Below are 14,298 nucleotides of genomic sequence, written 5' to 3' on the forward strand. Positions count from 1 at the left end.
ATATAATTGGTTTGGGGAATTTTTAAACTGGCCGTTAGTACAGGTGGCCAGTAACACAGGTTGTACTGTATATCTAGGCTACAAAAACTGGCAATAACGACCACTTTTCTATATCGGCCAATAGTTCTTTCATTTTAGTGGCCGTTAGTGACAGGTTTGACTGTATTTCATTAACGTAAAGTTAACGCAAGTTAATATTTTATTGAATTATTTTGCTATTTGATCTCGTAATTGGTATAATGTGTCCAATATAAGCGTTCATAAAACGTCCGTATTTCGTCCAGTATGGACGTCCAAAGTCGGACGTCCAAAGGACGTCCATATTTATTCCGTCCGAAGGACGTCCATATTTATTCCTTCCGAAGGACGTCCAACATGGGACGTCCGTTTATAGTCCATGGACGTTAGGACCAAAAATGGACCTATTTTGGACGTCCAAATGACGTCGTGTGCTATTAGGGAATTGTCCGTATTTCGTCCAGTATATATACGTCCATATTTGTTCCATCCGAAGGACGTCCAACGTCGGACGTCCATTTTTATTCCGTCCGAAGAATGTCCAACGTCGGACGTCCAAAGGACGTCCATATTTATTCCTTCCGAAGGACGTCCAACGTCGGACGTCCATATTTATTCCTTCCGAAGGACGTCCAACGTCGGACGTCCAAAGGACGTCCATTTTTATTCCGTCCGAAGGACGTCCAACGTCGGACGTCCAAAGGACGTCCATATTTATTCCTTCCGAAGGACGTCCAACGTCGGACGTCCAAAGGACGTCCATTTTTATTCCGTCCGAAGGACGTCCAACGTCGGACGTCCAAAGGACGTCCATATTTATTCCTTCCGAAGGACGTCCAACATGGGACGTCCAAAGGACGTCCATTTATAGTCCATGGACGTTAGGACCAAAAATGGACCTATTTTGGACGTCCATTGGACGTCGTGTGCTATTAGGGCTATGGCTAGAGCTATAATTAGGAGCTTTATTTTTTATTCGTGACACTAGTCCTGCTGTATTACCTGTCATTGCCTTGGCCGCATCTGTACAAATGTCTGTACATTGCCCCCGTTCCAACTGAGATTATTTTCCTCAAAAAACATAATTATTTTATTAAAAATTTCCTCTCCGGTTGTGTTTGTGGGCAGCGGTGAACACATAAGCATGTCTTCATCAAAAGAACTCGTTCATATGGATATCTCACGATAACCAGCAAGGTAGCCAGACCAGCGATACCAGTAGACTCATCTATTTGCAAGGCGAATCGTGTTTTTTGTAGTAGGTTGTTCTTGTTTGACGTAGCTGGCCAGATCATGAATACGCAGTGAAACAGTATCGTTCGATAGCGGTATTTACTGTAGAAAGATGCTTTGCAGATTTTTCATCGAGCATACATTTTGTTATGTCTAACACACATGGTTTTATTAAATTCTCAGCGATATTGTGCGCTTCACCTGCTTGTACAATGTACCTGCTTCACCTCTGTGGCCTTTTCATTGAAAGTTTGGGTTACATGCATCATAGTTTTTTGACTTTCCAATAACTGTTCTTTTTTACGTATAAAAAATTATTTACTCTTGTTTTTAGAATCGGGGTGTACAGTTTCTAAATGTCGGCGCAACTTGGCAGGTGCCATGGATCTATTATCATCATATTTCCTCTTTTTCGCCTTTGAAACCGTGGAACTTGACGTCGTTGCATAATCGTCTTGACCGGTAATTGCAGTATACTCCGCGCGTACTGCTTTCGAACATTCGGCTTCGGTAGAAGATGTTGTTGCATCACGTTTAACGCCTTTAAGCCAACGTTCCATTCTTCTTTATTAAAAACCACAAAATAACGTACGATCACAAACAACAAAAATACAAAATTGATACAATCAGAATACAGCAGTAGAAAAATAAACACTTTTTTCTAGCAGGTCGCTCCGAACCCTATTGTCGACTGACTACTGAATAAGGATTAAGTCACACCAAAGAATGCCCCAACCAACCAAGTTTTTAATCAAAATATTACTTTTTCAAAAGAGATGTAATATATTTTAAATGATACGTAAAATCAAACACCAATATCAATTATGTATTTATAAACTGCTAATAATAATAAAATACTTAAAATCAGCTACTACATAATATATTTATTTATAAAATTATTAACAAACTGCAGTCCAGTAAAAATAAAATTACAACAGTAAGCTTGTCTTGAATTTATGAATAATATTTAAAACAAACACACAAAATTTAGTTGCACTATACTAGAATCACAATAAAGATGCACCAGATATAAACAAACTACCCACATAACAATGATGTTCGCATCATGTTCTAAGCATATACTACCAACATTCGTTGGAGTATATTCTTTTTAGTATATGTGTAGTACAAGCATAGCATCTACCTTAAAAAACATTCTAAATTTCATGTTCTTTGCATATACTTCAGAGTATATTCTCGTACCGAATATACTAAGTATATTCGTGTACATAGGATCTCGGAATATTCGTAAAAGTTTATTCTTAGAATATACCTTTATGGAATATTCTTAACACATACTTATAAGTACATTCTTAACACATACTTATAAGTAGATACTTTTAAAATATCTTAAAAATAATTTGTATGTATAGGAAGTATAATATTAGCCTTATAGATTATCAACTTCGATATTTTTTAGAATACATAATTAATAAAATTTATATATGTAGGTAGTATTGGACGAATTTCATTTCAAAATTGTTGTAGGGTAAAAAAGTTTAAACATTAATTGTATTAACGTTTACATAGATACTATTAAAAATTCGTTTTCATAATTGAAATGACTTTACCATTTCGAGTTTATCATGAATCATTAGTATTTTTACATCCTTGGAATTTGAATTTAGGTACATTCAATTCAATAGGCCATTTCGCAGAACCAAAACGTGCCAAACTGCACAACCAAAGGCTTTGGCGTTGCCAACCGTCGAGTAAGCTTTTTCCGTCAACTTACCTTAAAAATTCCCACTTTTATAAAAAAAACTTCCCTCCTGTTTACAAAATCTGAGAAGATATGTTGAATTATTTTCAAATATTTTGATTTTTTCTTAATATTTTACAATTTGGACTGGAACAATAATTCCCTTTTGAGTTAACTTTTTCCCTTTATCACCTTTTATGTTGAAAATTCCCGCAAAAAGGGAAATTTCTCTCCGTTTGGCAACACCGATTTTGTTATTCCACAATACATTCTTAACCCCCCCCCCTCCCCCCATCATATTCTGACCATTTCTATTCTTACCTGAATGGATCAGGGATAGGAAAAAACCGTAAAATATGAAAAATAAAACAGGCATTATTTCATTATTTGTATCATCTACTTGCATCTACTATGGATCTATGCAGTGTTGAGGATGAAGGCGAATGATGTAGTAGTAGGACTAGGACTAAAGAACATACATAATCTGTTTATTTTGTTTGCGGTGCTTCAAAATACATATAATCTATTTTGATAACTCAATATTACTTAAATAGGTAAGTACATATAAGTATTATATAAATTTTAGTTACTTATTATGCATAGTTTAGTTTAGCTAAATATTATATAATGATTTATATAAATAACTAAAATTTATAAATATGTACTTACTCTTTAAGTAATATTCTAGAATGTAGGTACTAACTACATTCTCATTTGCAATTAAAATATGTAAATAGATATTTGGTAGAACTAGTAGAACCTAAGATGAGATTAGGTGATGCTGAAAACATACTTCTAAGCAATATAGCACTTGATAGCACTTTCTTAGAATATTCTTAAAAATATAATATTCTTCCCATACAAAGATGTGCGGTAGTACGTTCTTAGTATATAAATAGAAGGTTTATAGCACTTCCTTGGAATATTCTAAAAAGTACCTTCTTGGTATAAACTAAAAAGATGTGCGGTAGTATGTTCTAAGTATACACATAGAAGGTTTATAGCACGTCCTTGGAATGTTCTAAAAAGAACATTCTTGGTATATACTGAAAAGAAGTGCGGTAGTACATTCTAAGTATATACATAGAACCCTAATAGCACACGACGTCCAATGGACGTCCAAAATAGGTCCATTTTTGGTCCTAACGTCCATGGACTATAAATGGACGTCCTTTGGACGTCCCATGTTGGACGTCCTTCGGAAGGAATAAATATGGACGTCCTTTGGACGTCCGACGTTGGACGTCCTTCGGACGGAATAAAAATGGACGTCCTTTGGACGTCCGACGTTGGACGTCCTTCGGAAGGAATAAATATGGACGTCCGACGTTGGACGTCCTTCGGACGGAATAAAAATGGACGTCCTTTGGACGTCCGACGTTGGACGTCCTTCGGAAGGAATAAATATGGACGTCCGACGTTGGACGTCCTTCGGAAGGAATAAATATGGACGTCCTTTGGACGTCCGACGTTGGACATTCTTCGGACGGAATAAAAATGGACGTCCTTTGGACGTCCGACGTTGGACGTCCTTCGGATGGAATAAATATGGACGTATATATACTGGACGAAATACGGACAATTTATGAACGCTTCTATTGGACACATTATACCAATTACGGGATCAAATAGCAAAATAATTCAATAAAATATTAACTTATTTACGTTAATGAATACAGTAAAACCTGTCAGTAACGGACACCTGCCAAAATTGGTCACATGTACTAACGGCCAGTTTAAAAATTCCCCAAACCATATCTAGACTACAAAAACTGGCAATACCGGCCACCTTTCTATATCGGCCAATAGTTTTTTCATTTTTAGTGGCCGTTACTGTAAATGGTTTGGGGAATTTTTAAACTGGCCGTTAGTACAGGTGGCCTATATGTTGGCAAGTGGCCGGAAACACAGGTTTTGCTTTAGTTTCCCTAATAGCACACGACGTCCTTTGGACGTCCAAAATAGGTCCATTTTTGGTCCTAACGTCCATGGACTATAAACGGACGTCCCATGTTGGACGTCCTTCGGAAGGAATAAAAATGGACGTCCTTTGGACGTCCGACGTTGGACGTCCTTCGGACGGAATAAATATGGACGTCCTTTGGACGTCCGACGTTGAACGTCCTTTGGACGTCCATACTGGACGAAATACGGACGTTTTATGAACGCTTATCTTGGACACATTATACCAATTACGGGATCAAATAGCAAAATAATTCAATAAAATATTAACTTGCGTTAACTTTACGTTAATGAAATACAGTCAAACCTGTCACTAACGGCCACTAAAATGAAAGAACTATTGGCCGATATAGAAAAGTGGTCGTTATTGCCAGTTTTTGTAGCCTAGATATACAGTACAACCTGTGTTACTGGCCACCTGTACTAACGGCCAGTTTAAAAATTCCCCAAACCAATTATATCTAGACTACAAAAACTGGCAATACTGGTCACCTTTCTATATCGTCCAATAGCTTTTTCATTTTTAGCGACCGTTACTGACAGGTTTTACTGTAATTAGTGTGGGGAATTTTTAAACTGGCCGTTAGTACAGGTGGCCGGTGTTGGCAGGGGGCCGGTAACACAAGTTTTACTGTAGTTTAAATCGAAAAGATTAAATCTTAATTCAAAATTGTATATTAAATTATTACAATTATAAATTATATAGTTTAATATCCAAAACATGTTTTGATTTCATGTAATGTAATGAAAATCTTATTTGTAAATTATTGGTTACAATGTTTAACAACAGGAAATATTCAAGAATAAATAAAATAAAAGTTTCCCCTAACAACAAAACATTCCAGGAATTCTACTATCAAAGTTCTATTCCGTGAACATCGATTAAATTATGGCTGGAAAGTTACCACAAGATATTCTATGAAAAGAGTACAATGTCCTCCTGGAGGGGTAAAATTTTCCATACTCTAAAGAGAGGCCATTTACTATTCAATTTGCGTTCATTTTCAAATTTGCCGCGCGAGTATCTATGTAGCGTCGCGTGGTCATTGGTCATCAAGTCATCTTATTTCATTTTCATCATAAGATAACCTAAAAATTTAGTAAAAATTTTGATTGGAAAAAAATGCATCGATAAGGGGGTGAAAAATGGAAATTAGTGGCTTTTTTTTGCTGTACTTAACTGTACTGTTTAGTATGCTAGTTTTGGCTATGGCTGGATCTCTTAAACAATTATGTAAGTATTATAAAATCCGTTTTCAATTTTCTTTATGAAACGAATCATTTATGCATGTATTACCTGTAAATATTTTGATTTTTAATTGTAAAGAATAGAAAAATTACCGTTCATTTTAATTTTTTTTAGAATCAGCTGAAACTGGTCTACAAAAAACCAGATATAACCAAAATAAAGATATAAAAAGTGTATTGGCTAATTGGAAGAAACTCAACATTGTCCATGCATAATAAGTTATTACTTTATAAACAAATATTAAGACCTAGGAATGGAACCTGGATATAATCATCAAGAAGATAGCAGGAATCCCGACAAACAACAGGAAATCCAGCTCCTCGATACTACTGGGCAAACTAGAAGATTGAAGAGGACAAAGCCTTTTGAACTAGTTTGAGTGATAGGTGATAGTGAAAAGCAGAGCATAGTGCGTGATGTGGCTGTGTATGTTAGAATAGTGCACGATCTTGTTAGATTAGATAAGAGACGCTATCGGGTAAGCTCTTCATTTTAAGAAACAGTAGTAATTTAGGTTAAATTAAAATTGCTCATTGGTCAGTTATGACCAGATTGCTTTTTTTTATGTTTGACAAAAAGGGCGTAAGTCAGAATTGCACATTGCTAATGTTTTGATGATTTCTGGACCAGCAAAAAACTGTTGTAGACGTAAACTGTATGTACCAATAAAAAGAGCCGATTTTTCTGGTCCAGAAATCATCAAAACATTATCGATGTGCATTTCTGACTTAAGCCCTTTTTCCCAAACATCAGAGAATTGCAATGTACAAATTCTCCTATCTGATTTTTCATGAATTTTGTAGGAGACGAAAAACCATTTTTAGGATCATCTCCTGCTTTCACATGTAAATTTTGACATGTCTTGTAGTAAATAGATAGTTGAATTTACTACAAAACATGTCAAAAAATATATGAAAACAGGAGGTGACCATAAAAAAAGTTTTTAGTCTCTCTTAAAAAAACTCATGAAAAAACAAATCGGAGGTATGTCACATCAGTGACTATATCCAGGGAATGTCTAAAAAATATACTTTGATGTCCCAAGAACCAAATATAACCTTTATATATATATATACAGGGTGTAACAAAAATACAGGTCATAAATTTAATCACATATCCTGGGACCAAAAATAGTTTGATTGGACCTATAACTTACCTTAGTACAAATGTGCACAAAAGAAAAGTTACAGCCCTTTGAAGTTATATATTAATAGCACCAAGGGCCTTAGAGGCCCATGGCTTGAAAAGTTTGTTTTTTTCTTCATTTTCACGTTTCTTTATGTACTGAGATCTTCTCTGGCTTGATATGTGATTTTTCTCCATTCCTTCCTCTTATTCATTTTTCTTTTCTGACCCTGTAACACCATTCTTTCCAAATCTTTTTCGACCTCTTGCTTCCATCTATTTTCCGGTCTTCCTCTTCTCTTTCTTGAAGCTATAGTGTAGTTTAGTACCCTTTTCGGAGTCCTCGTTTTTGGCATCCTTTCAATGTGACCTCATGATCTAAGTCTCTGTGCCTTTATCACTCATTTGAAGTTACAAAATGAAAAGTGATTTTTTCCAATGTATCGAAAACAATGTGCTTTTGTGCACGTTTCAATTTAATTATTATTGTAGTACCTACCATTTAAACAACGTTTTAAAAACTTTTTTGCCTCTTATTGCTTTTTCAAAAAGTCAATTTTTATCGAAATATTTTGAATATTTGTCAAATCCACCACATATTTGTATATGGTTAAGTACGATTATGGAGACTTGGTAATAATATGCAAACTTATTTATGCTTTACATTTTTAGGTATATTTTGAACCATATTAAAAAAGAAGCCAGACTCGATAAAACGTGCCTTATCGAAAAAATACAAAGAGGCAAAAAAGTTTTGAAAACACTCTGTTTAACTAATGGTAGCTCAGTAATAGTTTAATTATAACATACACAAACATTTGGGGGGTTTAAAGGAACAAAACCCCCATAAAATTTTTACGTGGACATATTAAAAAAGAAGTCGCAACTCGATAAAAACTGCCTTATCTGAAAAATACTAAGAAACAAAAATATTGAATTTAACTAATGGTACCACAATAATAAAATTGAATTGGAACATACACAAAAGTTTGGGAGGATTTAAGGGATCAAAACCCCCATAAAATTTTTATGGGGTGCACAAATTTCACCATAATTTTTCTTTAAGATATTCCTGCCATAATAATGCCACATGTCACATGTCCATTTTCAATAAAAAATCGCTAATAGTTTTCGATATAATCGAAAAAATCGATTTTCATTTTGTAATTTCAAAGGGCTGTAATTTTTTTTTATGTGCATATTTGTACAAGGTAAGTTAGGTTCATTTGAACTATTTTTGGTCCCAGAATATGTGATTTAATTTATGACCTGTATTTTTGTTACACCCTGTAAATACAGCCCATTACGCACCACCTTAAAAAATGGGCATTTTTGATGTCTCGAATTTCCTAAACCTGTTGTTGCATCTAAGTGATTTTTTTATAATATTCTAGTCTAGGCCCTAGAATATGTTACCTCCTTATGCTTGTCATGCACAGGGAGCTATACTGTAATATATATTATATCACATTACTATAGAGAGCGATATGATATAATATACATATATTACAGCATAGCTCCCTGTGCATGACAAGCTTAAGGAGGTAACCTATAGCCTAGGCTATAATATTATAAAAACATCACTTAGATGGGACAACAGGTTTAGGAAATACGAGACATCAAATATACCCCATATTTAAGGTGGTGCGTTAATTTCTTGGAGAAGTGTATTGTAATTTAATGTAAATAATGTAATATCCAATAATTGTAATTTGATATAAGATGAAATATAAGTTCCTTAAAAAATATATTTTTTATTTCCCACAATACATTCTCCACAGGTCTAAATATCGTCGCTAGACGTCCACCGAATGACCTTCCAGGACGTTAGATGGATGTTCAGCAGCAAGACATTGGACCAAACTGGGACATCCTATGAATGCACAAATGACGTCCACCGAACGTCCCCTCTGACGTTAGGTGGACCTCCATTGGACGTTTGGCAACTTGGCCTTTGGACCAAAATTGGACGTCCTGTTAAGGTCCAATTCACGTCCCCTAGGACGTCCGATTAAGGTCCAATTTACGTCCGATTAAGGTACAATTTACGTCCGCTTAAGGTCCCATTTACGTCCGATTAAGGTCCAATTTACGTCCGATTAAGGTCCAATTTACGTCCGATTAAGGTCCAATTTACGTCCGATTAAGGTCCAATTTACGTCCGATTAAGGTCCAATTTACGTCCGATTAAGGTCCAATTTACGTCCTATTAAGGTCCAATTTATGTCCGATTAAGGTCCAATTTACGTCCGATTAAGGTCCAATTTACGTCCGATTAAGGTCCAATTTACGTCCCCTAGGACGTCCGATTAAGGTCCAATTTATGTCCGATTAAGGTCCAATTTACGTCCGATTAAGGTCCAATTTACGTCCGATTAAGGTCCAATTTACGTCCGATTAAGGTCCAATTTACGTCCGATTAAGGTCCAATTTACGTCCCCTAGGACGTCCGATTAAGGTCCAATTTACGTCCGATTAAGTTCCAATATACGTCCCCTCGGACCTTAGATGGACGTCCAATGGACGTTCGGTAGCGCGACATTTGGACCAAAATAGGACGTATAAAGGACGTTCCTCGGACGAAAACGGACGTCCAAAGGACGTCCCTAAAGTCCGTGAAGGACGTCCAATGGACGTCCATTGGACGTCCTTGTGCTATTAGGGAACGTTTAAGTACTGTAATGTAGTATATACTCAGTATCTGCTCTGCACATTCGCAATGGTAATTACGCACATTCTCAGTATATACTTTTTCTGAAAAGTATGTTCTATGAATCTACTAAGAACATGAAATTGTTATGTGGGTAGTGATGTAACAAATATTCGTATTCGCATTCGCGAATATTCTCATATTTTTCAAAATCTATTCACTTTTCATCTTTATTTATTCAGAGAAGGTACTTACTTCTAGGTACATTATCAGTCTTCACTTTATTTTATTATTTGCTATTATGCAATAAAGCTTTAAGATTCACATTAATTTTCACTAACTATCAATTAATTTTTCATTATAAAATAAACCACTGCAAAAATAGAAACAAATTTAAAAAAACTCAACATTTGCATTCGCATCCGCATTCACGAATGTCGTTAGCAGATATTCACAATCGTATTCACGAATGTTAAAAAAATGACATTTTTGTTACATCACTAATACAAACCAAGACACGTTGAATGTTACGAGGAGCACTCCCAAATCATAATTTACAATGTGAATACATTGTAAATCCCAAATAATGATCTACAAAATTTATACATTGTAAATCATGATTCGGTAGTGCTCCTCGTAACATTCAACGTGTCTTGGTTTGTTTATTTCTGTGCATCTTTATTGTGATTTAGTGTAGATTTGCTACTGGTTGAAAATGTTCTATATCAATATCAACAGCACCCTTATTTGTCAGTATTTCAATGTTTCCTCTATTAACTAATGCAATATTATGTAAAACTCAACAAGCTCATATTATTCTTTGAAAAAATGGTAACTTGCTTCTTATTACACACGTTAAAATGGGAAACCTCTTCAAAATACCAAATGTTCTTTCAATCACAATTCTTGGTGAATCTTCTAATGGTGTCATTTTAGGTAGTTGAGGACTTGTCCACTATTCCCTAATAATACATTGTCCATAAATTCCCCATTTTATACCCATAATATGCAAAAGTATTTTAACAACTCCTAAAATAAGTAGTATTTCTAATAATTGCATTTTCATAATTATAAGATGATTATTATGGATTATGGTATTTTTTAAATGACAAAATAATTAAATTCAACTTAATGATTTTAATTTTTATTTGGGTCTAAGATCTTATTAAGGCTAATTTTCACAGATCCGATATCCGAAGACACGAAATACGAAATTTTTTCGTACGATTATATTTGATTGTCGTATCCGAAATTTTTTGACATTTGTGTAATATGTCAGATTATTCCATGGATTGATATTTGATACAAATGTTTGCTGTTGGATATTGAACAGGAACATATAGATAGTTTTATTTCGATTTTATTCTTATTATTGTTTGGATCATCATGGATTCGTCAAATTATCTGTTTGAAGAGGATAAAAATGTGAGTTATTGTTAGAAGTACCATCACATCCATTTATAATTAACTGTTTTTAATGGGAAATACAATTTTACTAAAAAATAAAATCATTTTTTTTATTAAAATTGTGGCTTATTTCTCATTAAGAATTGTTAATTACAAAAATGCCACAAGAAAATAGTTTCAGAACAACATCCATTTATAATTACGATTTTGTTGTTCCATTTCAATATATCAAAAACATAAACACTTCACAAAAGTAAGGTTATCAAGACGTTCAAGATAGAATGTCATGTCAAAATTCATCCGATTTTCGTGCAAAAGTTAAAATAATTTTAACTTCTTCCGATGACTTTTTAATTTCGTACGAAAACCCAACTGTCACTTTTCAGCCAATGAAATTCTCTGAAATTTCTATCGTATCATCGTACCGTCGGACATCGGATCTGTGAAAATCCACCTTTACATGTAAAAATTTGATAGGTTATTCGCTATGGTTATTCGTAAATATTTATTTAAGTCCACTTTACATCAACAATAAATTGGACAAGAAATTGACCAAGTTATTCAAGGCCAAATTTGACGTGTAAAAGCACACTTTGACATCTAAGTTTGTTCGTTATAAACTTCACGTGAAGAAATTGACGAAAAAGAAAATTGTTCTATTTTTTCATTTATTTGGCGTGAATTCAGTGTCACCAACCTGTGTCCATTTGGCGGGAAGTGGAAGTAGAGCTTTTTGTTTATTATTATTTGTTGAGGTTGAGTCTTTCATGTTCATGACAACCTAAAAATTTTGATTGGAAAATGCATATAAGATATGGGGGTGGGAAAATGGAAATTAGTGGCTTTTTTGCAGTTCTGTCTGTTAGTTTTGCTCTGGCTGGGTCTCTTTTGTTTAAACAATTATGTAAGTATTATAAAAACGTTTTCAATTTTCTGTATTCTTTAGGAAACGAATTATTTATGCATATTATTACCTGTAAATAGTAGTACCTATTTCCTATTTCTTTTGATTTTTAATTGTAAAGAATAGAAAAATTACCATTCATTTTAATTTTTTAGAATCAGCTGAAAGTGGTCTACAAAAAAACCAGGAAGGAAACGTATTATAGCCTTGTTGTGGCTATGAAAGGCAAAAGAAAGATACCTATAAAAAGTGTATTGACTAGTTGGAAGAAACTCCACATTGTCGATGCATAATAAGATATTACTTTATAAACAAATATCAAGACCTAGGAATGGAACCTGGATAATATAGTCATCAAGAAGATAGCAGGAGGTCATGAGCAACAACAACTTCATAAGTATGAGAATATTGAGGAAATCCAGCTCCTCGATATCTACTACTGGACAAACTAGAAGATTGAAGAGGACAAAGCCTTTTGAACTAGTTTGAGTGATAGGTGATAGTGAAAAGCAGAGCGTAGTGCTTGTGTGCCTGTGTATGTTAGAATAGTGCACGATCTTGTTAGATTAGATAAGAGACGCTATAGGGTAAGCTCTTCATTTTAAGGAACAGTAGTAATTTAGGTTAAATTAAAATTGCTCATTGGTCAGTTATGACCAGATTGTAATTCTCTGATGTTTGGCAAAAAGGGCTGAAGTCAGAATTGCACATCAATAATGTTTTGATGATTTCTGGACCATAAAAAAAGTGTTGCAGACTTAAACTGTATGTACCAATAAAAAGAGCCGATTTTTCTGGTCCAGAAATCATCAAAACATTATCGATGTGCAATTCTGACTTAAGCCCTTTTTCCCAAACATCAGAGAATTGCAATGTACAATTCAATACAAATGAATCATCATCGTAGTGATGATTATGGAAAAATATATATATATATATATATATATAGAAATATATATATTTTGTGCAATAAAAATGTTTATATTTATCAAGGATGTATTATTTGGTATGGCCACATATACTTCTGGTATATCGTCGGTGATGTGACAATACCTCCTATCTGCTTTTTCATGAATTTTGTAGGAGACGAAAAACCATTTTTAGGGTCATCTGTTTTCACATGTAAATTTTGACATGTTTTGTAGTAAATAGATAATTGAATTTACTACAAAACATGTCAAAAAATATCATATGAAAACAGGAGGTGACTGTAAAAAAAGTTTTTAGTCTCTCTTACAAAATGGTTAACAGTTAATAGAGAGACAGATAATCGAGGTTCCACTGTATAGTGAAATTTGGACACCTGACACCCCATACAAATTTTATGGGGGTTTTGTTCGTTTAAACCCCCCCCAAACTTTTGTGTAAGTTACAATTGAATTATTATTGTGGTACTATTAAACACAATGTTTTTAAAACTTTTTTGCCTCTTAGTACTTTTTTGAAGTCAGTTTTTATCGTGATATTTTGAATATTTGTCAAATCCACCACATATTTGTATATGGTTAAGTACGATTGTAGAGACTAATAATATGAAAATTTATTTATGATTTACATTTTTAGGTATATTTTGAACCATTTTAAAAAGAAGCCATATCTTGATAAAAAGAGCTTTATCGAAAAAATAGAAAGAGGTAAAAAAGTTTTAAAAACACAGTGTTTAACTAATGGTACCGCAGAAATAATTTAATTGGAACGTACCCAAAAGTTTGGGGGGGTTAAAGGGAACAAAACCCCCATAAAATTTTTATGGGGTGCACAAATTTCACTATAATTTTTCTTTAAGATGTTACTGCAATAATATTGCTTCATGTCCATTTTCAATCAAAAATCTTTAATAGTTTTCGATATATTCGAAAAAATCGAATTTTCATTTTGTATCTTCAAAGGGCTGTAACTTTTTTTGTGTGCATATTTGTACTAAGGTAAGTTAGGTTCATTCAAATTATTTTTGGTCCCAGAATATGTGATTTAATTTACGACCAATCTTTTCGGGACACCCTGTATAATAAATGGGATTAGCTGGCTTAAAAATTCATAATCTACGT

At 33.9% G+C, this 14,298-nt stretch overlaps 1 long non-coding RNA gene across 1 annotated transcript; it reads left to right on the plus strand.

The window, feature by feature from the left end:
- Positions 1–4,822: 4,822 nt before the first annotated feature.
- Positions 4,823–7,989, plus strand: LOC126886538 (uncharacterized). Its single transcript, XR_007698671.1, has 2 exons — positions 4,823–6,149; positions 6,279–7,989. It is a non-coding gene; the product is annotated as an uncharacterized LOC126886538 (long non-coding RNA).
- The last annotated feature ends 6,309 nt before the right edge of the window (positions 7,990–14,298 follow it).

The sequence above is a fragment of the Diabrotica virgifera genome, chromosome 6 (genome assembly GCF_917563875.1).
Source record: "Diabrotica virgifera virgifera chromosome 6, PGI_DIABVI_V3a".
Lineage (NCBI taxonomy): Eukaryota > Metazoa > Arthropoda > Insecta > Coleoptera > Chrysomelidae > Diabrotica > Diabrotica virgifera.